At 36.8% G+C, this 23,200-nt stretch overlaps 1 long non-coding RNA gene and 1 pseudogene across 1 annotated transcript; both read right to left on the reverse strand.

The window, feature by feature from the left end:
- Positions 1-1,622: 1,622 nt before the first annotated feature.
- Positions 1,623-7,122, reverse strand: LOC119261080 (uncharacterized). Its single transcript, XR_005128903.2, has 3 exons — positions 6,998-7,122; positions 4,783-5,014; positions 1,623-1,736 (listed from the first exon to the last, which is right to left on the reverse strand). It is a non-coding gene; the product is annotated as an uncharacterized LOC119261080 (long non-coding RNA).
- A 6,438-nt stretch (positions 7,123-13,560) lies between these two features.
- Positions 13,561-21,705, reverse strand: LOC119260298 (NEDD8-conjugating enzyme UBE2F-like; annotated as a pseudogene).
- Between the last annotated feature and the right edge of the window lie 1,495 nt (positions 21,706-23,200).

Consider the following 23,200-nt stretch of genomic DNA (forward strand, 5'->3'; position numbering starts at 1 on the left):
GTCTTAAAGATGCTGTAATAATTAATTTTACATGTCAACTTGACCTGGCCAAGATAATCAGATGTTTGTTCAAACATTATATGGTTTCTCTGAGGATGTTTTTAGATGAGATTTACATTTAAGTTGATGGATTTTGCATAAAGCAGAATACCCCCATAACGTGCTTGGGTCTCATCTAATCTGTTGAGGAATAAATAGAAAAAAACACTGAATTTCCTCCAAGAAGGAAGAAATTCGGAAGGGAAACTGCCCTTAGACTCCAACTGCAGTTCTTTTCTGAGCCTCTATCTTATAAGTGCACCCTGCAGAATTTGAAGTTGTCAGTATCCAAATCATGTGAACCAATTCCTTAAAATAAATGTCTGTTTATCTATCATCTATCATCTATATTTTATCATATAGATATCATACTAAGACTAATATATATGTCTACTATTTCTACATGTTTTCTCATTTTTGTTAAGAAAGCTGATACAACTGATGGGGCAAGATTCATCAGTATGAAATACAGTGCAACAAATATTGTTATTTTTTCACTATGTTTATTGGACTTATTTCATTTTTTTCTATTAATATCTATGCAATACTCCATCACCCCAACTCCTCTTTATACTTTGGGAAATCTACTACCCTTGAATTTAGATGGACAGACAACTTGTTTCTCATTAGCTGAACACAGGACAGGTGATAGGATGTGTGCTTATGGGCATGCAGTTCTGTTACATAGATTATAGTGCCCATCAATTAGACTCTCTCCCTTGTTGGCTGTTAAGAAACAAGTGACTATATTGGAGATTCTCACATGGTAAAGAGCTGCAGATGGTCTCCAGGAGGTAAGGACTATCCCTGTCAACAACCAGGAAAAATCCTGGAACTCTTAGTTCTGAACTGTTAAATGCTACTAATAACTATGTAAGGGGAGAAGCATATTTTTCTCCAGTTGACATTCTACATAAGTGTCCTGACTGATATTTTGTAGCATGAGTGAGGAGCTACCTTAATTGTGCCTGGACTCCAAGGTTACAAAATCTGTGAGATAATAAATGTGTGTTGTTTTAAGATGCAAAGCTTGTGATGATATTATGTAACAATAAATAACTAATGAAATAATATTTGTATCACATCTATGAGTAACAGCATACTATCTTGGGAATCATGACATTTTTATTTTGTTTTACAAACTTCTAGTTATCTATATTTGATGTCCTTAGCTTTAGCTTACATTCCTGGGTGTCTTTAACTCTGGACTTTTTTTCCTGACCTCGTTCTTTAATGTAGTGTTCTCTCACTCTCCCAAAAAATAGAGAAAGTAAGAGGAAGAGGAGGGGCATGTTAGATACATTGCTTCCCGTATAAATGTCTATTGTGGCACTTGCAGCTTTATGCTGAGCTTATAGTTTACCAACTTTCCCAAAATGGCTTAAAGGAGGTCAGAAAATGTATTTTAGTCATGTTTGTACACCAAATTACCAAGACATGGTAGGTAATTATGCATGTAAATGAGTGGAAATATTTAACTTAACTGAAAAACTATTACATGAAGAATATTTAGTTATACTTAATGCGGAAAACTATAAAATTTCATCGAGAAAAATGGATCTTAACCAAGAAGTATTTGGACATTTGTTCTCTTTTTTATTGCCATAGTAACAATGCACTTTTCAGTGTGTCCCTATAATATTCACCAGTTTTCCACTTTGCTGTCTTTAAAAATAGGAAGAAAACACACTGTCCATCTGGAAAGAAAAAATAAAGCAACATTAAATATAATTAATAACATGCAGTCATTTTTTAATGGTATCATTGTGTTTAAAAATAGCAAACTGTATTTTTTAGTATAATAGGATTATTCTGTAAACTCAAATAAACACTCATGACATCTCACAGGTATTAGCCACTCAACATGATGGTTTTGAGAATTCATAATCATATTTCTGTAAAAAATCATGGTGACTTAGGTACTGGACTGCTTTTCTGAGAATCTCACAAACACCAGGCTATTTGTAGATCTTCGGTATCCTTTTAATAAAGTCCTACTTCTCCAATTGTGTCACATCATCACAGCAGTTCTCTTCAGAAGGATATTTCCACCAAATTATGTTAGTTAACATGTTAACAAGTCTGTTGCATCAAATTTGTTATACCTCTGGTTGGAAGACTGTTTCTTATTTTGATAGCACACTTAAGATCAGGTACAATTGAAATTTAGTACGAGAGAGTGATTTAGCATTATATTTCACAAAAATAAAAAATAATGCAAATGTCCAAATGGGTAGTTAAGGAAGGAAATGAATGTTGTATGTGTAAGTATGTATATATATGTGTATATGTACACATGTTTTATGTGCATACATATGTTAGTTGTGCTATCCATGTGCATATATATACACACAATGATAAGCATTCAAATTACTAGTATAAAATTAATGAAATAAGGATAATCCACAGAAGCAATTATCCGTTTTGCCCATAGGGCTAGTATTGACCTATTTCCCAGTAAAGTCAGAAATAAAAAGATGAGTAGTTATTATATGCTTATTTGTGTTATAATGAATCACATTCATATTAGTATTTGCTAGAAAATTCAGAGATTATAGAGCCAGGCATTGTGCATTAGACCTGCTGGTGATTGCTTCACGTAGACAGTGTGGCTGATGATGATTGCTGTGCTGTAACATTAGTTGTGAAGATTAATTGGAAAACTGTTTATGTAATAAAAGAACCTATTCCTTTCAAACTTGAAAATAAAGAACAAAGAGATTTAGATCCATCTTCAGTATCCCTGTGGTTTTAGTTAAATGCCACTTTCAAGATGGAAAAGGAAGTTGCCTACTGATGTGATTTGATAGCTGCCAAAAATGTTTATCCATGCTTTACAAACATGTTATACCACTACAGTCATAACAATATGTGAGATTTTGATATTATTTAAGTTCTTGGTTTCAAGACTTTGTAGTCCTTAATAAGTCCCTTACAGTTCTGTCAGATCTTAAGTTTTACAAAATATTTTTGTGTTGCTCTTTATTTTAATGTTTACTCAAACCTGTGATTTATGCAGTTTAAAGATAATTATTTCAAAGGTGTAGGCCTGGCCCATGTCAGACAAGATATGCATGCATGTTTTTAACTCCCAACCGTATAAGCAATGGTTTGTTCATTGTTCCTTGACTGACTGAAAATGCATCTGGAGAGATTTTCTCCCATAAAAAAATTAAGGCAAATTAAATTAGCTCCTATCAGCAAAGTTATATCCTAAGGTAAATGAACATAGGGAGATAAAGATGGGTAATTTCATCAAGAAAATTCTACATTACGAGAACAAGTATGAATAGGAGTGTCAGTTATTGAGAAGGAACAGTATGTTATCACAAGATATTGCAGAGTTGTAATGGACCTAAGGGAGAAAAGGTAGACCAAAGAGGGTCATTACAAAACACCTGAAGATGTACTGTGATATGGCTCTCTTCTAAACTCTGGTTTCTGTTTCTTGACATGCATTTTAGAATTTATAATTTAATCATTCTTTTAACCAACAGGTACTATGTATCAGGAACTGTTCTAGATACTGGGAATGCATCGGTGAGCATAAAGGATGACAGTTCTGTTCCCATGAAAATAAATTGTAGTTGGAAATATTAAAATGTTTATGGATCTCTCAACTATATGACCACTACCTGCAGTGCTCGTCCCTTCCTCTTCAGTTAAGTAATGTCTACTGATCTTTAAAATTTTGTTTAGTTTTGGGCCTCCCCTGGTGGTGCAGCGGTTAAGAGCTGGGTTGCGAGGCTGCCCGCAGCCTCTGCAGTGCTGGTTCGATCCCCGGCTGCCAGGTGAGGGTCCCACATGGCGCTCAGGCCTCTCCTGCCACCAGCTGCTCCCCTCAGCAGTGTGCTTCATCAGTCTGCCTATTCTGCTCCCTGCTCTGGTTCTGGTGAATTCTCTCACCCTCCCGTGCTTCTGACTGTGCCCAGTGCTTGTATAGATGAATAAATAAATCTTTAAAAAATTTTTTTTTGTTTAGTTTTCACATCTTTCAGAAGCATTCCTGAATAGCAGTATGGAAGGTGTTCCCATATCTCCTGTGCCTTTCACATTAACATTAACAAATGCCTTTATTGTCAGGATCTTGTTCTTCTTTGTATGTATATCAATCAAGCTAATACTAATGTCTTAAGCCCAAACATAATATAAGTTTGTTGTATGAAAGAATAAACTTCCTTTGAAAGATGTGTAAGAGCCATTCTTGTGTTACTATAGATACATAAATATGTATATATACACACACAGATATATATATGTATATATACACACAGATATTTTATATATATATATATTCAATCAGCAAAACAGACCTTGATATCTAATTTGTTTTGCTGGTTGTTTGAATTTTGGTAAATATTTAGTTAAAATTTCCAGTCTGTTTTTCTTCATTGATCAAATAAGTAGAAACTGCCAAATTTCTACAGTAACTTGGAAACATATAGACATGATTTCCCTGTCCTTGAAGATCCTTGAAATAAACAAAGGCATATACAAAGCAATTAAAGAAAGCATGATATTCACAGTTAACATAACCAGCACTAAATAACTATTTTCTATATGTTAAATTCATTGTCTTAACAATAAGGTAACAGTTTGTGAATTCAACCCATACACACTCATACATAATGAGAGTTAGTGACTGAATTTCCTGCTACCATTTTCAAAGATTTTGAGACGCATATTATTAGCCTAAAGAATAAAAAAGGAACAAATTCCAATACTCTCAGGGAAAAAAATTACCTATGGAGCTGGAGCTGGTCTGATATATCCCACAAAATTGGGGATAGCAACTTGAATAATGATTCGGAAGACTGACAGGGTGATTGATAGACTTCTGTAAACCCATGGGGCTCGTAGAGGATTTCTTCGTTCTCTGTGTGCAGTCGCAGCAACTGGCATGGTTCCTTTAATCTTTGGCTGAAGTGTATTAGAATATGTGATGAATTATTATTGGATTTTCTTCCTTTTCTCACTGTCAGTTTATAAAAACAGAAAACAATATACTATTAGACATGTACATTTGACAGTCATATTTTACTTAAAAATTTCCTTTCCTATGTGATTTGTTTACTTATTATCTATTACTCCTTCAGTCAGTTTAGAGTTATTTTGTTCTGCTAAAAGAGCAGCCAGCCACTCAGATAGTTGCTAATAGCATCTATTAGTCTATTCTTCACCCTTCTCTTCACAACTCTTGCTTTAAGATCAGCCATATCCTTTTACTAAAATCCTTAGTACTTAATAAGATGTGTGGAGTGGGCATGTGAGCATATCTGAACTGACTTGTAGCTCTATGATTTAATAGTTGGGTGACCTTGACCAGGATATTAACTATTTTTGCTTTTTCTCCCTTTATATTACAATAATGATGAAATGATACTGCAAGCAAAACAGAACTCTCTAAGCACACTGAAGTGTTGATTCCTTTCTGTCCATGAATATTGTTCTTTTTGTGACTATGCTTTTTAATTATAACAACAAAATGGTGAGAAAACAAAACATATTTTAGAACTCTAATTTTACACATGGAGAAGCATAGTTCCCTTGCCCAATTTACTTAGCTAGAAAAACCTAAAAGCAATAACCTTTAGCTTATAAACTGGGTAATCTGACTTCACAATTGATAAAATTTTTGGTTAATAAAACAGGGTAGGTAGGATGTTTTGGATGTTTTGTGCCTGCCATATACCAGGTTCTATATCAGACAGTAAATTCTGATCATTTTATATAACACCCACCACAATTTTGATAGATGAATACTTATTTTAAGAGAAAATTTAGGTTCATAATGTTAAATAAGTTGCCATTGTTCACCCAGCCAATATATGTTGACTTTTAGATTAAAATTCAGGCAATAATAAACTTATATTTTTTATCCTTCTTTATCTTTATGCTTTATGCTTTCCATGAGACATGGGTTGTAAGGCTCTTGGTTTTTTTTTTTTTTTTTTCAATTTTTTTTTTTTAGAGGCATGTTTGTTTATTTATTTATTTATTTATTTATTATTTGTTTGTTTGTTTGTTTGTTTTTTTGTTTATACATGCACTGAGTACAGTCAGAAGCACTGGAGGGTGAGAGAATTCACCAGAGCCAGAGCAGGGAGCAGAGCAGCAGAAGGACCGAAGTACACTGCTGAGGGCAGCAGGAGAGGTCTGCGCGCCATGTGGGACCCTCCTCCGGTGGCCGGGGAGCAGCCGGGGATCGAACCGGCGCTGCGGAGGCTGCGGGCAGCTTTGCAACCCAGCACTCAACCGCTGCGCCACCGGGGAGGCCCGGTTGTAAGGCTCTTAAGGAAAAATTTATGCCAACCTTTTCCTTTTAGAGAAGTTGGGCTTAAAGAAATGAATTTATCCAAGAAAAAAAAATCAAAACTTGTCTTTCTAAATTTTGTTTCATTTATGTTCATTAGTTTCTTAACATAAGATTTATTGATTTTTTATAACCATATTTCAATATTTCAACATTTTTTTAAAATTTAAAATCATTATTTTTGAGTCTAAATGTCCTTAGATCCACTTTATATCATGAAAAAATCAATGGATTCCAGCCTTCAGCTGACTGCCAGAGTGACAATTGCTAATACATAACATGTTCATTCCCTTTATAAGTTGTCTTATATTGTAAAGGATGCTAATAAGTGACTTTAAAGTACTTTGCCAACCATCAAGTTACAAAAATGATCATATTGCACATATCTAAGAAATATTCTTATTAGATATAAGAACCGCTTAAAGCTACTCCAAGTATCTATGCAAGATATATGAAAATTATTTTAAAATATATATATATATATAACTCACCCTCATATCAGAATTTATATTTGCCACAATATATGTGTGTGTAAATATATATGCATATACATATCATATGTGTGTATGCATTTGGTTGCCTTATAAAAGGACCCCCATTTTTTCCTTTTATGCCATTTTTAAAAATTTCCAAAAACTTATTCACCTTTTCAGATCTACTCTTTGGCTGGGCTGCCTTAGAATCCTCTAGTTCTTCAAAATAGTAGGCAGGAAGTTTAAAATTTGGCCCTCTTCTCAGGTAAATGAAATATAGTTGTCATAATGGTGGACTTTAACATAAATGACATCATTTTTATGTCACAATAGGATTTAGAATTTAGTTTTGTCAAAATAAAAGATTGCTGGAAAGATCATAGCAGGCCCCAGATGGATAAAACCTAACATACTAAAAAGTTTACAGCTGATGTTAATTTGTCTTGAAACAAAAACATTTTTGGCAAACTTTCTTCATTATAACATCTTACAGAAATATGATAGTCATCACTAGAAAGCAAATTTCACTTAGCACTGTTCTGCCTTTGATGTCAGAAGTTATGCATATTGCTGAGATTTTATATTTAGCAACCCAAGATTCACTGCACCATTCCTGCTATAAAGGTATTTCTTCAAAATTCTTATTTCTTTCATTTCATTTTATGGTCTATAATTGATCCTGCATAAACTCTACTGGATAAAGTATCTCACTCAGCATGATTTCTTTTTCTTTTTTTTAAATTTATTTTTAATGCTATTTTCTTTTTACATTATTGATCATTTTTAAACAATATTTGCTTCCCTCCACCCCCTCAGGTTTAGTCCCCATAGAATTTCCTTTCCCAATGCACCCAGGCACCATCACCACAGTCTCCCGTGCTCTTCCCTGCCTCCCTCTGATCCCTCTCCCTCCTCCTCCCCTGCAGTAAGTCTCCTATTTATAATTGTTCGTTTTTGCTTTGTTGTGTTTTGTACTGTTATTATTTTTTTATACTGATGTCTTATTTGGTTCCCCTATATTCCTGTTATAAGTGAAACCATCCGATACTTTTCTTTTTCCTTCTGGCTTATTTCACTGAGCATAATTACTTCTAGCTCCATCCACATTGCTACAAATGGCATGAGTTTATCTTTTTGATTGCTGAATAATTCCATTGTGCATATATACCACATCTTCTTGATCCAGTCATCTATTTTTGGGCATTTGGGTTGTTTCCAGGTTTTACCTATTGTAAATAGTGCTGCAATAAACATAGGGGTACAGGTGTTCTTTTGAATCAATGTTTTTTGTGTCCTTTGGGTAGAGTTCTAGGTCACTCAACATGATTTTTAAAATTAATGATAAAATATAGGCCAATTTGCTGAGAACTCAGGAGATGCTATCTTTTTCACTATCTTCTATAAATTTGAGTGCAGTGACTTTTTAGCAGCATGTATGTCAATGCCCAGCATAGATTGCAAATGGGAGTGAGGACTGAACATCGTTTCTCTAGAATGGATTTAGTTCTTATGAAATGGATACATGGGCTTCTTGGTGGTGCAGGAATTAACTCACAGCACTATCACTATCCATAGCCACTGCAGCACAAGTTCAATCCTCAGCCAGGGAGCTACCCACATGGACAGCAGACCCCTCCTCTCTCGCCCACTGCCACCCTCAGCAGTGTATTTCAGTGGATCTGCCTGTTCTGTTTCCCACTCTGTCTCTGGTGAATCCTCTCACCCTTTACACCTCTGGCCTACACCCCCATTCTTTTTTGTTTTGGTGGGATCCTCGCCAGTGGCCGGGGAACCAACAGGCGCTGCAGAGGCTGCGGGCAGCCTCGCAGCCTAGCGTTCAACCACTGAGCCACCAGGGGAGGTCTACACCCCCATTCTTTTATGCACAAATAAGTAAAAAATAAATCTTAAAAATATGAATTGGTATGTGCCGACTGAATCAATCTATAATCATATCACTTAATTTACACATGTATACACACAGATTTATATATGATTGCATCCTAATTCTACTAAAATACTTGTATATGCTGCTTTCAGCATATATATATATATATCAGCTTATTCTGAGAAATAATAAATTATTGATTAATCAGAATAATATTTTATTTTTTTAAGATTTTTCTTTATGCATACAAGAACTGGGGTACAAGCCAGAGGTGTGGGGGTTAAAGGATTCACCAGAGACAGAGCGGGGAACAGAATAGGTAGACTGACTGAAACACATTGCCGAGGAGAGCAGCAGGAGAGTCAGGAGAGGTCTGTCTGCTTCGTCATGTGGGTATCTCCCTGGCCAGGGATTGAACACATGTTGCATTGGCTGTGGATAGCTTCATAGGTTTGTGCCACAAGGGAGGCCCTAATATTTTATTTTCAACTCTCATCTTACAGTCATTTATTGAACAAAAGTCTATTTTTGTCTAAACTTTATGCAGTTGTTTTCAGGTTTCAAATTAATTTCTTGAACATTTTCCCATTTTATTTTTATATCTTCAAGAAAAAAAAAGTCTTATTTTATAAGTAAGGGGAAGAAGTTTGAAGCTTCTTTGAACCAATCAGTTTATTGATGCTAAGCACGGGAGTAGTTATTTTTGCAATGAAATTAATTTCCTAAACATTTACTTAAAATTGCATTTTTTTCATTAAAAACCCATATGTTTGTTCACGATAGCATCGCATACATATAAGAGAAATTTTGGAGTTTTGGATTTTTCCAGACCTTATTTTCCTAAATGGATATGCAGTATCATTATTGTTGGAATCAGCAATATTATTTTTCCTGTAGTATCAATCTTTCCTTTAGATCTTTGTGCTCTGAAGATAACACAGCATCCCTCTTGAGAAAAGATGCAGTCATTGCATATTCTGTGGAGGAGATGTAAGCTGTGGACAAAGGAAGATGCTGCTGTGTTTTATCTGACTTCTGAGAGATAAGCACTCTAAGGTCAAGATAAGTTTTTATGCCCCTTTGCTCTTTATTAATTGCTTTAAATGATGATAAGGGGTCAAAACACAGAGGTCTTTCTAATTTATTTCCTAATTATTGTGTGTATGTGTCTATATGTACGCATATAATGTCTCAGAGGGAAAAGAAAAAAGGTAATATATAATGAATTTAGAGTCAAGAAATATGAAAAAAGATAGGATGCTTTGGCAGCCAGAGCAATGCTTATTAAAGTCTGGTTTTTGGCTATGGTGGAAGTAGTTTTTCAGTGTGTAGAGGAAAAATCCAAAATCCATGAAACTATTTCATTCTCAGCCTCAAATTAATCTGAAACATAATATTTTTATTTGCAAGGAAATACCATTACTCATACAACTAATGATAATTATGCCTTTTAAAGTTATACATGTCTTTTTAGGAACTCATAGTTTGTTTGCCTGCAAATATTTAGCTAATAGGATACAGTTTGTCTCACCTAATGTATTTTCTTGCCATTTTCATGCTACTGTTGACATTATTAAATTTGTAATTTTGTTTTTATGCTCGTGCTCCATTATATCCCCCATTCTCAAAAATGGACCCATGACTAAAATGTGGTTCACTGAAGCACAAAAGTGATGAAAAGAATAATATAAATTGTACAACCCAAAACAACATCATAAATAAGGAGTGAACTGGTCTCTGGTTGAATGTGGAATGCAAATTTATACATGCCGAGGCACATAAATCTGCAAGTGTCATGATTTCACATATGTGGCAGAAAAAGAAAAGTATAAATAGGAAGCCCATTTATGAATATCTAAAAAATTGTATTATATTTTACTGGACATTAATTCACCACTGTTTCCCATTTCATTTGCAGTTATAAAATCTTGTCCAACAGGAGCATAAACATCTGGCAGAACAGTTTCTTGAAGGATTAATTGATGCGTCTATTCCTTCTGCTTCCTGTGAAGCTTCCCGCTTGTACTTTGAGAAATAGCACACTCTCCCGCACCACATGCTTAAGGAAAATCACCCACCACAGATTCGTCAACAACTCTAAGATCACAAAGTAAGGGAAGAAAAGAGCATAGAAGCAAGAGAAGTGGGAAGGCGAGATCGCAGCACGGAAGGTGAGGTCAGAGAAGGAAAGTGAAAAGATTAGAAGAAAAGCTTAAAAGTCTCTGAGCTTGTCTGAGTAGTAGGCAAAATTTATCTTCACTTTAAGGCACTAGGAATCTGTGTAAATCTTGACTAATTGATGAGCTATTGTTTTTATTTGCAATGGAAAGTTCCACCTACAGATAAACTGCAGCATTTGATATGCATACCCAGTTGCAATAAAACTGTCCTGTTACTTAGAGACACTGTTTTTTTCTTTTTCTTCTTCTTTTTCTGTCCACTCCCAAATATCTCATCATGTCTAGAGAGTGGCAAGTTACCCACTGTCCTATAAGTCTGGGAACTTAAACACCAGGTTGTCTGTTGCTGTCATAGTGGGAGAGGTGCTGGTGGTACTTTTTCATTATAGAGCGGGAGGTGCTAGAAAGAGTAAATTGGAAATTACCATTTCATCTGAAGTGATATAGATCCCTATTTTAAAGCCACTGATTCAGTATACTAAGGAACATGTTTTTATACCATGCATAAAATGATTTTTCATGCAGTAAAAATGGTCCATTTTGTTGCTAATGTATGAAAAAGAGCAAAATTAGAGATTTAACTCTCTATGCCAAATATAGCTTGGAAAATTGTATGGCTGACTGCAATATTAATGGCAAATATACTGAAAGAGAAAGTAGAAGTTATTCTCAAAATCTGATATTTGAGTATAATGCCTAATGCTAATTATGTATCAGAATAAGAAGAATAACTACTATGATTGTAGGTCCCTACAAATATTTTGGTCAATGGTTGTATGAAACTGAAGACTATGAATACATTTTTGGTTGATGCACACTACAGATTTGAGAAAATCATAGTTTATATTTTTTATTGTTTATCAATGATAAAATCATGCTAAGGATATGTTATTTTTCATTTGGTTGTTACTTATTTTGTGGTCATATTTTTTATGGTTGTGGCCTTGCAAGGAGGTGTGGGAGGAAGGAAAGTGTTTACTCTGTGAACTAGTCTGATGCCCTTTAATACTAACTATATATAACTTCATTCACAGCAAATTTTGTGAAAATTGGCATGCTTTCTGACTTTGATGCCATGTACCAAGAAATAGTAAAACGTGTTAAATCAGCTTCATTCTGGTCACTATATCTATTGAATAGTGGAAAAGTGAGCCACGAGTTCCAGAATCTGCTTTGCCATGTTATTGTACTCTTTCTGTGCAGGCTGGGTAAGGCACCTACATAATTTGAAATTCTTGTTGACATCAAAACATTCTGTCCACACACCAATATTGTCCCAGAATAATAGTCACATATTTCAGGGCCTCCCCGGTGGCGCAGCGGTTGAGCGCTGGGTTGCGAAGCTGCGCGAGGCCTCTGCGGCGCCGGTTCGATCCCCGGCTGCTCCCCGGCCACCAGAGGAGGGTCCCACATGGAGCGCAGACCTCTCCTGCCGCCCGCTGCTCCCCTCAGCAGTGTACTTCGGTCCTTCTGCCTGCTCTGCTCCCCGCTCTGGCTCTGGTGAATTCTCTCACCCTCCCGCGCTTCTGACTGTACCCAGTGCATGTATAAACAAAACAAACAAACAAACCAGCAAACAAATAAATAAAAGCATGCCTCTATAAAAAAAAAAAAAAAAAAAAAAAAAAAAGTCACATATTTCAAATAATTTCCTCAGTAGCATATCAACCATAAATATTGAGTCTGTTAAATTACTTGAAACTATCTTTCAGAGATAAAATAACAAAATACTTAAAGTTGAGGATTAGATATCAGATTTTCTCTTTTTTTTTGGTCTTTCACATTTCTCTTCAGTGGTTGCTTGACCCAACATCTTTCTGTCTGTAACAATGAAAATACCTATATGAGAACTTAAAAAAATATAGCATTAAATTTTACAAATTAAAAATCTGTACCACAATATACTTACATGAAATAAAATATTAATTTTAGTAAGAGATCTACAGTGAATTACTGCAATCTGGGTGGGCATACATTCCCTGAAGAAGGTTTCTTACTACCCTCCCCCATCTGTGAGCTGCACTGAGCACGTTTGTATCGCCGGTACAGGGAACTGATTTTTTTTTTTGTCTGGAAGCAGGGAAGACACAAGCTCTAGTCCCAGTTCTGAGCTCATTACAACTTTTCAGGAATGTCATCAACAGCAGTGCAGTTTCAAAACAGTAGTTGAGGCCTCCCTGGTGGCACAGGTGGTTGAACACAGCGCTGTGAAGCTGTCCGCAGCGTGTGCAGTGCTGGTTCGATCCCCGCCGGCCTCGGAGCAACCCACATGGCACGGCAGACCTCTCCTGTCTCACCTGCTGCTCCCCTCAGCAGTGTATTTTGTCAGTCTGCCTGTTCTGTTCCCCACTCTGTCTCTGGTGAAACCTCTCACCCTCCCACTCATCTGGCCTGTACCCCGGTTCTTGTATACATAAAAAATAAATCTTTAAAAAAAAACAAAACAAACCAGTAGTCACAGTAAGGCAAGCAGACCACTTTTAAGAACCCCAAACACATTTGCTTGCTTTGTTTATGTGGAATGTCCACATATACTGGGCAGACGTGAAGAGGTTCTTACTCAGGACTTGGAAGACGGGGGGGGACTAAGAAGACCTGGATAACTGGGGAGGGCAGCATCTCATTTTGTTTAAGTTGGAGACAAACTTGGTACACACTGTCCATGGCCCTGCAGTCCCTTCCTGTTACCTGGCGAAATACTTCCTGTCTTCCACTTTAGTCGGGAAGTCCTCCTTGCCCTGCAAGTGATGCTCTGCTACTTCAACATTCAATATTCTGTGGATCATCAAAATTCAAAAGATCAGTAGATTTTAATCTTCATACCACCCTTTAATGTTCTTTTGGGAGTTGAGACAGTGCAGTCAATCGAATGTTCTCTCAGAAAACTGAGACCTTGTTTTGCCCGATGTTGGGGTGCCACATCCTGGTCAACTATTTCACTTTGGCAGGCACAATGTTGTGGGCATGAGGAACTTCAGCTTCAAATGGAAATTTTCCTCTCTGGTAGCAACCCTCATCTGAGGTCACAGTGAGTTGAAAGCATGATGCTTTTTTGGATCAGGAAAATGCACTTGACGTGTACAAGGTAAATTATTTCAGGTTCTGTGACCTCTTAAGCAACCTGTCTCTCACAGATACCCTCCTAGTGGAATCAGAGGCTGTGGCTGACATCTGGTACCCTTTGAGACCTTCATTTCATTTCAGTTTGCTTGCCAGTGTCAGCACATCTGATACCTTTACCTAGAACACCCTGAGACAGGTGAGGCAACAAACACTATGCCTGCCAGCTGATAGCAACAAGACATGGTGCCTCACAGCTACTCTGGCTCTAGTAGGTAGAATTTGTTAAGTTGACTATACAGCAAATTCTTTACAGTTGATATTTTGACTAATTTCTTATCATTTGATTATATTTTCATTTGTTGAGCAAACACATCAATGTGATAAGTGAACTTAAAAAACATTAAAATATAGTAAGAGAAAGTGCAAAATAATTCTAGAATTAAATATAACAGAGTGGCTCTCAAATTTATTCAGTCATCTTCAAAGATACAGGATATGTATCCATTCCTTTTTTAGCTTTAAATTTAGTTTTGAAATGAGTATCTTAAAGTCTGACAGTAATAATCCTTAGCCAATTTCTTTTGCCATTATTAAAGCTAGGAGTATTTTTAATGACTAACCTCAAGGCTGACATCTCACTTGACGTCTCACTAACTTACTGCCTGTGCCTGAAGATTCCACACTTCACAGAGAGTATAACAGAGTGGAGGAGCAATTGAATGATAGGGAGCTCTTATTCCAAAATCTAGCCACTATTGTGATAGGTGACAAAATCACCTCTGGTGTCAGGTACTGCCTTAGCACCAAATCCCTGGTCCAATGAGTTCATAGTGAGTTCTACACCCCTCATAACCTATAGAACTCACCTGTAAAGTAATTGTTACTACTACATGAGAAGATAAATACAGAAATTGAGAAGAAAAAATAAAATTTTTCATAGTAACTTCACAATCTAGTGTGTAGAAGCATGTGATCAGTGGACTCGTTCACGATTAAGTATGGATAAGTGTTGGTGAAGTTCATCTTGTGAAATAAATTGACATGGAGTGAGATGCTTATGTATAAGAGGATCACAACATAACATGTCTTTTAAAGTTACATAGTGTAACTCAAAAGGAAGTGCAAATCAGAGAAAACATAATTTGTTTATGTCTTGTGATTTTTACATCATTTGGTGTTTTAATTAAGCCTGGCTTTTAATTTATAGTGTAACGGTATTGGGTTAAATAAGGAAGTGTGACAGTCATATTATTTATTTTCACTCCTAACTTATGGTTATTGAATCATTCTTTGCTGAACTATTTTGTCAAGGAAAAATCTTTTCTAAATGTTGTAAAATAACAGTATAAAATAAAATCTAAGCTTAAGTAAGTAAAAACTTTATCAAAAGGGCAGTTATAGAAGGAGCAAATGACCATTGTACTAGAGAAAGAAAGATTATTGCAATAGGGAGACATCTCTGATAATAGCTAAAAATTCACCTCCTAAGATTAGCTAAAATCACTTTAAATTTTATCTTCCATGCAGCTCAAAAACCTCTCTGAGACTGGTTTCTTTACCTATGCTATTAAAATGAAATATAAACACCATGTAGATATGTATTATCACTATCATCAATCTCACCTAGATTAGATAAATTAACAAGCAAGAAGAAAACTCATTTGTCACATTGACTATGTTCAGTATTGATATGCACGGTATTCATCAAATTGGGTGTAAGGAAATTTACATGGACAATAACCATTTCATTGATAACCTTTTGTTAATGTAGAGTATAAAAAAATGAGAGGTAGGAGTATAACTGATTCTCTGTATAGCCACTTTATTTTCTTCTTCTTCTTTTTTAAAGATTTATTTATTTATGCATACAAGACCTGGGGTACAGGCCAGAGATGCAAGGGGTGAGAGGATCCACCAGAGACTGGGTAACAGAACAGGCAGACTGAAACATACTGCAGAAGGGAGCAGTGGACAAGACAGGAGAGGTCTGCCTCGCCATGTGGGTTTCTCCCTAGCCGGCTGGGGATTGAACTCATGCTGCAGAGACTGCAGACTGCTTCATAGTGTGGTGCTTAATCCCTTGCACCACTAGGGAGGCCCCTCTATAGCCACTTTAAAACAGTGAACAAAATGTATGACTTTTGCAATGTTTTTTCCCTATGTAAAATACTAGTCTTTTTCACACATATCTTTTCTTTTTTTATTTTTAGTAATTTGTTATGTATAGTTGTATTTTACAGTGCTCTTTAACTATGACATATTGTTAATTTCAAACTAAAACAAGTACTTCATTAATTACAGCGTGAAATGTCCTGTCCTAGAGCATTCTCTGATATTCTGCGCTAATTCTGTACTCTTCTTTTTACTCCCACTCTCCTCAACTTCTATGAATTTAAAAACAAAAAATACTGGTGTCTAGTGTAACAATCCAGGCCATCAAAACCCTCCTTTAGTAACATAAAAACCACCCTTAACTTAAATTCATCTCTGATAGCTTGCTTATTCTCATGGTTAAGTTTGTATATGGCATGGCCATTTGTTTTGCTCTCAATGACTAATTTTGAACAGTATACACAAATCTGAAGATGTGAAGGTGATAGTCACCTAGGAACACGGGTTTCATAAAATATACTTAAAATGTTTATTTTCCCCATTTGAACATATTTTCAGGACTTCAGATGAAGAAATCATGGTTCTTGAAAAACACATGATCTGCTATAAGCCAAGAATGTATGTTTTTGTCAATGTACTCATAAAGAATACAGTCAAGAAGGAAAAGTAAATATTAAAGTATTATAAGTGGTTACATTTGATTATGCAAAGACTCACAAGATGTTTCTGATTCTAAAGATATTTACAGGATACATATTGAAGTATATAACAGAAGGCTATGATAGGATAACTATGACCATCTCCAAAGATGTCCACACTTTAATTCCCAGTATCTATGAATGTTACCTTTTATGGCAAAGTAGACTTTGTAGATGTGATTAAGTTACGACACTTGAGATCAAATTATCTCAATAGTTTTGAAGTAATCATATGTCCCTTATAACAGGAGTTGAGTTACTGGTAGGAGATGTGACCATGGAAGTAAAGGATGAAGTAAAGGGAGGAAGGAGCCATGAGCCAAGGAAAGCAAGAGACCTCTAGCTGCTGGGGGAAAGCAAGGACACATACTGTTCCCTGGAGGCTCCAGTAGGAACCAACTAACAAGCAATTGCTAACAAGTCAATTTTAACCACTGGAAATGATTTTGGAGTTCTGATCTCCAGAACTGTAAGGTAATAAATGTATCTTGTTTTAAGCCACTAGGTGAGTAGTAAGGAGAATATTAATACAGGGACCTAATGTCTGTATATGTGACCGAAAGTTTTCTGTAGGAAATAATATTTTATCTGATACATTAAAAAAAAAAAACAAATTGGTGAAGTAAAGAGGACCATAAATTTCAGGGAAAGGGGCATATTACATGTAAATAATTGAGGGGAAATTATTTGAAGGGAAAGGTCATGATGAGTATCTGAATTATACCTCTTGTTTCTGTGTCAGATTCTATACATTTCTGTGTCAGATTCTATCTATACATTCTATACATTCAGTCAGATTCTATACATTCATTCTATACATTCAGTAGCTTAATACATACAATTTCTATTTCTCTGACTCTCTTGACTCACTTGTATTTATATGAACCCCTGTGATTGATTATATAGTGTCTGTCAGGAAAAACAGGATAACTTCCCCATCTAAAAATCTTAACTCATTCATATTTGTAAACTCTCTTTTACCATGTATGATAATATATTCACAATTTTTTTTTGTGTGTGGGACCCTCGCCGGCGGCCAGGGAATAAACTGGTGCTGCAGAGGCTGCGGGCAGCCTCGCAGCCCAGTGCTCAACCGCTGCGCCACCAGGGGAGACCCAATATATTCACAAATTTTCAGGATTAGGATGTGAACATTTTGGGAGTAAAAGGATTTTTTATCTATCACAGTGAGTTTAAGAAATGGGAATTGCCTTAATGTCTAGAGGACAGAGTATGAGAATAGAGTAATAAGAATAAGATTTATTTAAAACATGTTAAAGGTTTTAGTTTTTACCCAACTTGAAATCAGGCATTGTACCCTAAAATATCTGCAAGCCTTCCTAGGAATTAATTGCTTTTTTTTTTTTTAAAGCATGATTGTAACTGACTTAAATGTGAGGAGCCAACTAGATGTAAGTTGGTGAGAGGTAAGTTCAGAGGCTAGAAAAGAAGGCGGAACAGAGATGAAATAGAGATGAAAATAGTCTGAATAGATTAAAAAATATTTTGAGAGAGAAGCTGAAAGAATTGGTGAATGATTAGAATGGCCAGTTATTAAGCAAGCTTTGATGTCATGATTTCTATAAAACCTTGGCAAGCATGCAGGCCACATAGACCAAAAAGTGTGAAAGAAAAACTGGATGTAGGGGAAGTTGGAAATGGAGAAATCCCAAATTTAATTATAGAACTACTGTGTTTTGGTATCATTTATACAGTGAGCTGAAGATAATTGCTTTCATAGTTCAGGAACACAGAAATGAGTTTTAGCCTGGGTTTGATACGATTGCAATTCATAGACATAAACACATCATAATTTAAGCCAACAGAGTAGTGCATATTGCTCAGGGAAGGATGTAGTTTGAGTAAAGAAAAGAGTTGAGCCATTCCAACATTTAATGGAGTAAGAAAAGACAGAACAAAAGGCAAACAATATTATTTTAGGGAACTATAGAAAGAAGCCTGGAGGCTGATGTGTCATGGAAACCAAAAGATGAGATTTTTAAAATGAGATTTTCAACTGTGATAAAAATTTAATAAATGAAAACCAAAAATTTCCATTGGATTTATTGATGTTGAATTTCCTGGAAAACTTGAAAAGTATAACTCCTATGGAGACAAACATACTCAGATTTTCATGGATTGAGGAAGTAAAACCTCGGCTGTTGACGACTGTGTTACAGAATGTGACTGTGAAGAAGACTAAAGAGATGTGGAGTTAATTAGAGCTTGGTGTGTGGTCTGGAGAGATTTTGTAATGATTGGAGAACTAAGCCATGTGTCAATGCAAATTAAAAAGTGCAGGCTAGAGAAAGAGAAGTAATGAAAAAAAAAAATGTTTTAAGGGCCTCCCCGGTGGCTCAATGTGTTAAGGCGCAACTTATGAAGCTATCCGCAGCCACTGCAGCTGGAGTTTGATCCCCCCACCAGGGAGATACCCACATGGTGTGGCAGACCTCTCCTGCCTTGCCTGCTGCTCTTCTCAGCAGTATCTTTGGTCTGTCTGCCTGTTCTACTCCCTGCTCTGTCACTGGTGAATTCTCTCATCCTCCCGTGCCTCTGATATGTACCCCAGTTCTTGTATAAATAAATAAATCTTTAAAAAAATGGTTTAATATTCCTGGAGACTTTGCTCAGGTGCAGCCCTTCTTGAAGGAGAGAGTTTTGACCAAGGAAAGCACAGGATTGATTCAAAAACTTGTCACACAATTTTCTCTCTCTTTCTATAAAATAAATTATGCTTTATTCATAATTTGTAATGTTTGGGGATACCAAAAATAATACCAATGATGGTTGAATTTAGCAATTTTTAAAAATTAAATATTTATTTATTTATTTATGGAAGAACAGGGGTACAGACCAGATGCATGGGAGGGTGAATGGATTCTCCCGAGACAGAGCAGGGAACAGAACAGGCAGACTGATGAAAAACACTGCTGAGGGGAGCAGCAGGGGAGACAGGAGAGGTATGCTGCGCCATGTGGGACTCTCGCTGGCTGGCTGGGATCAAACCTGCGCTGCAGAGGCTGCAGACAGCTTCACAGCGCGGCGCACAACCACCTGCGCCACCAGGGGAAGCCTAAAGTTAGCATTTTGATTTTTTTTAATCTCATCTTAAAACATCCACCAATCCATCTCATTCAATGGCAATATTCAATGTTGCAAGAAACACTAAAAAAAAGTAAAAGATAATCACAACTGCACAGTTTTCATAAAAGTCAATTTCATTGTTAGTAACATGTTTAACAATTAATAACATTTAAATAATGTGTAGGTGGCTGCTTGACTGCAGCATTGGTGACTAGATAACCAGTCCAACTAGAAAACAGCTAACAGGTAACTGACTAAATATTTAAAATCCAGCTCTTGTTTAGATCATCCTTTATTTTGATCACCTTCTTGGCAAGGTGAGGGAGAAGGAGGAAAGTCTACTGGTAACATTGGAAACATATGAGGGCCAAATCATCTGATAACTATCTTAGAGGTTTTTGTCAGATGGATTTAGCCTCCAACTCAGGGGAAGGCCAAGTTTGTGGCCTCTAACATTAATGCTTTTCCCATATACCTGGGAATAGGTGTTCTGCCCACTCTCCCAACAGAGAAAGTATTTTCAAGGATGCAGACTTGAAAGTGAGCAATGTTCAGTTAAGACCATCTGGACAGCATTTGTGACTGATCCCAGTTAAGTCCTCTATATACATTTTTTAAGATGGCTGGTTTGTGTAGAAATCTGCTTGCCGTGCTGTTAGCTGAGACTAAACGTGTACGTCTGCTGTGTACTAAAACTGCCCACTACCAGTCTGGAGTGGTCTGCCTTTTTCTTCAGCCTCTTCTTGTCTTCTGCAGGGAGCCTGTTTAGAATTTCACCTAGTGGGCTTCCAAGGTTGCTAATCAATGATCATTTTTAGTAGATTGGGATCCAAGATTGAATCAGAGGATTCTTGCTTTGCTCCCCAGAGGATCGTCTAATTTAATCAGTGAAGTACTTCACTCAGAGACTCCCATGAGTTGGAATAAACCAAGAGCACTTATTGAACATCCAAGACCAAACATGTGGCCCCAAAAGAGACATGGAGATTCATGTTTCAGTGAACAAGAGGAGGGAAGAGAGAGATATAAGGAAGTTGTGGTCAGGGACAGGAGGCTGTCATACAAACTGCAGTGGGTTGCCCCTAAGCTGATGGCCCCAGGAAGGAAAGTAATAAATGGTGTGATCACACACACACTTGACTGAGTGGAAATGCATGCAGAGGAGCTGAGGTGCTACGAGCAGCCCAGGTCCCCAGTGAAAGGGGCAATGTGCTGAATTGTGTTCCTCTCTCCCACTCCTTGGTATTGGTACTGACCTTGAAGGCTCACTGAGAACATGAAGAGACAGCAAAGTTGTTGGTATGGAACCCCAGAGAGCATTGCCATAAACATGATCCTGTTCCTTTCCCCAGAATATTCACTCCAGTTGCTTGATTCCTCCAAATCCCTCTCATTACTACTGACTCAGCAGTTGCAAGATCAAGTCCCAAACCTACAGAAGCCAGGAAAAGCCAAATATCCAAAATCATATGAAAACCACAGTGCCACCTACAGGAAAGATAGGAGTAGTTCAAATCTCTAAGATCTGAAACAGCAAAATGGACAGGCAAAATATGTAACACATGGAGACTTGAATCTTACTGACAACAAGGGAATAACACACCACAGGGAGAAAACGATTCCCCAGAATCCAAACACAAAGATTTGGAATATCTTCCTACGAGATAGAGTTTAAAATTGGCATGATCAAGAAATTCAAAGAAATGGAAGGAAGTGCAGAAAAGCAAGTCAAAGCGTATAGATGTGAACTCTGGAAAACAAATCAAAAAGGTACAACAACATTCAGAATGCAGGAGTGAGGTTTTCTCTGAATTCCTGGTTCTTCATGCATGACAGACAAAGTCTCCCTCATAGTTGCTGTCTATTGGAGAGGTGTGTTTTCTGTTTTGCAACCTATAACATCCAAAATCTTGTTTTGGTTGGAAGTCTTGGCTGTGAGTGAATTTCCTCCTCTGCTCCAATGTGAACAGTTTTTAATTTTGTATCAGTGCAGGTTCTAGAACTAAGCCCACTTAGCCTGCTGTTGCTTGAGAGTGGACTTGAAGGAAGTGGTATGTTTTCTATCCTTTCCAAAGTCTGCGCTGCAACTTTTTTTTCACTGTCCTCCAATTTTGTTTATTGTTAAACTATTCTTTGTTTACAGCTGGGGTTTTCACCCAGTGCACATGCATGTGATATATAATCTTCGCTAAGTGTTCATTGCAATCTTGGTAGATTGTGTAGCTTCCTGGCTATGACTAGAAAACAAATTTTATTGTACAAATTCTGGCATAATTTCTAAAAGATTTTGATAATAATTAGGAAATTCATGTACAGTATTCTGATCAACACCAGAATGCATCCAAACCGATGAGTGCAATTCTACTGCTTTCTGGTCAAGATGTTGACTGAGAACTGAAGGCACTTCCTACCTCCCTCTAAGAAAAGTAAGTTTGCTTTATTTTATAGGATACAGCTGAAAATATACTTTAATCAATTAGATTTGTCACTGTAGCTCCATGACTTCTGTTACTTATTTTCAACAGGAGGTATAGTGAGTTGTTTTTGTCATCATTATATAAAACAATTTTTTTCTCTCCATTTATGGGCATCTAAGGGGAAGCTGAAAAATTTGTGTCAGCGATTATTACTCAGACCCATTTTTTTTTTTTTTAATAGAGGCATGCTTTATTTATTTATTTATTTGTTTGTTTGTTTTGTTTATACATGCACTGGGTACAGTCAGAAGCGCGGGAGGGTGAGAGAATTCACCAGAGCCAGAGCGGGGAGCAGAGCAGGCAGAAGGACCGAAGTACACTGCTGAGGGGAGCAGCGGGCGGCAGGAGAGGTCTGCGCGCCATGTGGGACCCTCCTCCAGTGGCCGGGGAGCAGCCGGGGATCGAACTGGCGCCACAGAGGCTCCGAGGCTGCGGGCAGCTTCGCAACCCAGTGCTCAACCGCTGCGCCACCGGGGAGGCCCTACTCAGACCCATTTTTAATCTGAGAGCCTAACATGACGTTTTCAGACAATGACATATATTTTGTGGTCATCACATTGATGCTGAAGTTGGTGATTTTTGATAAAATAAACAGCTGTTTGTTACTGATAGGGCATAGAGGTATGTGGTATTTAATCTTTAAACTGCCTCTGTGGTTTAATCAATTGTTGTCATATATTTATTGAGTGCCTAGCAAGCAGTCTAAGCTATTAAACCTCTACTGCAGCATCATACTGAATTTCAGAGCTTTGAAATTTGACAGAGCATTCGTAAAGCAGCCCTACTTAAATCTGGCTTTCATGCTGCTACCTAGTTGGATAAAATATAACTTTTGTCAATTTTAATCTATGCTAGGAAAGAACATCTAAA

This window comes from Talpa occidentalis, unplaced genomic scaffold (assembly GCF_014898055.3).
Source record: "Talpa occidentalis isolate TD23 unplaced genomic scaffold, MPIMG_talOcc4v2.1 talOcc4.6, whole genome shotgun sequence".
In the NCBI taxonomy this organism is placed as follows: Eukaryota; Metazoa; Chordata; class Mammalia; order Eulipotyphla; family Talpidae; genus Talpa; species Talpa occidentalis.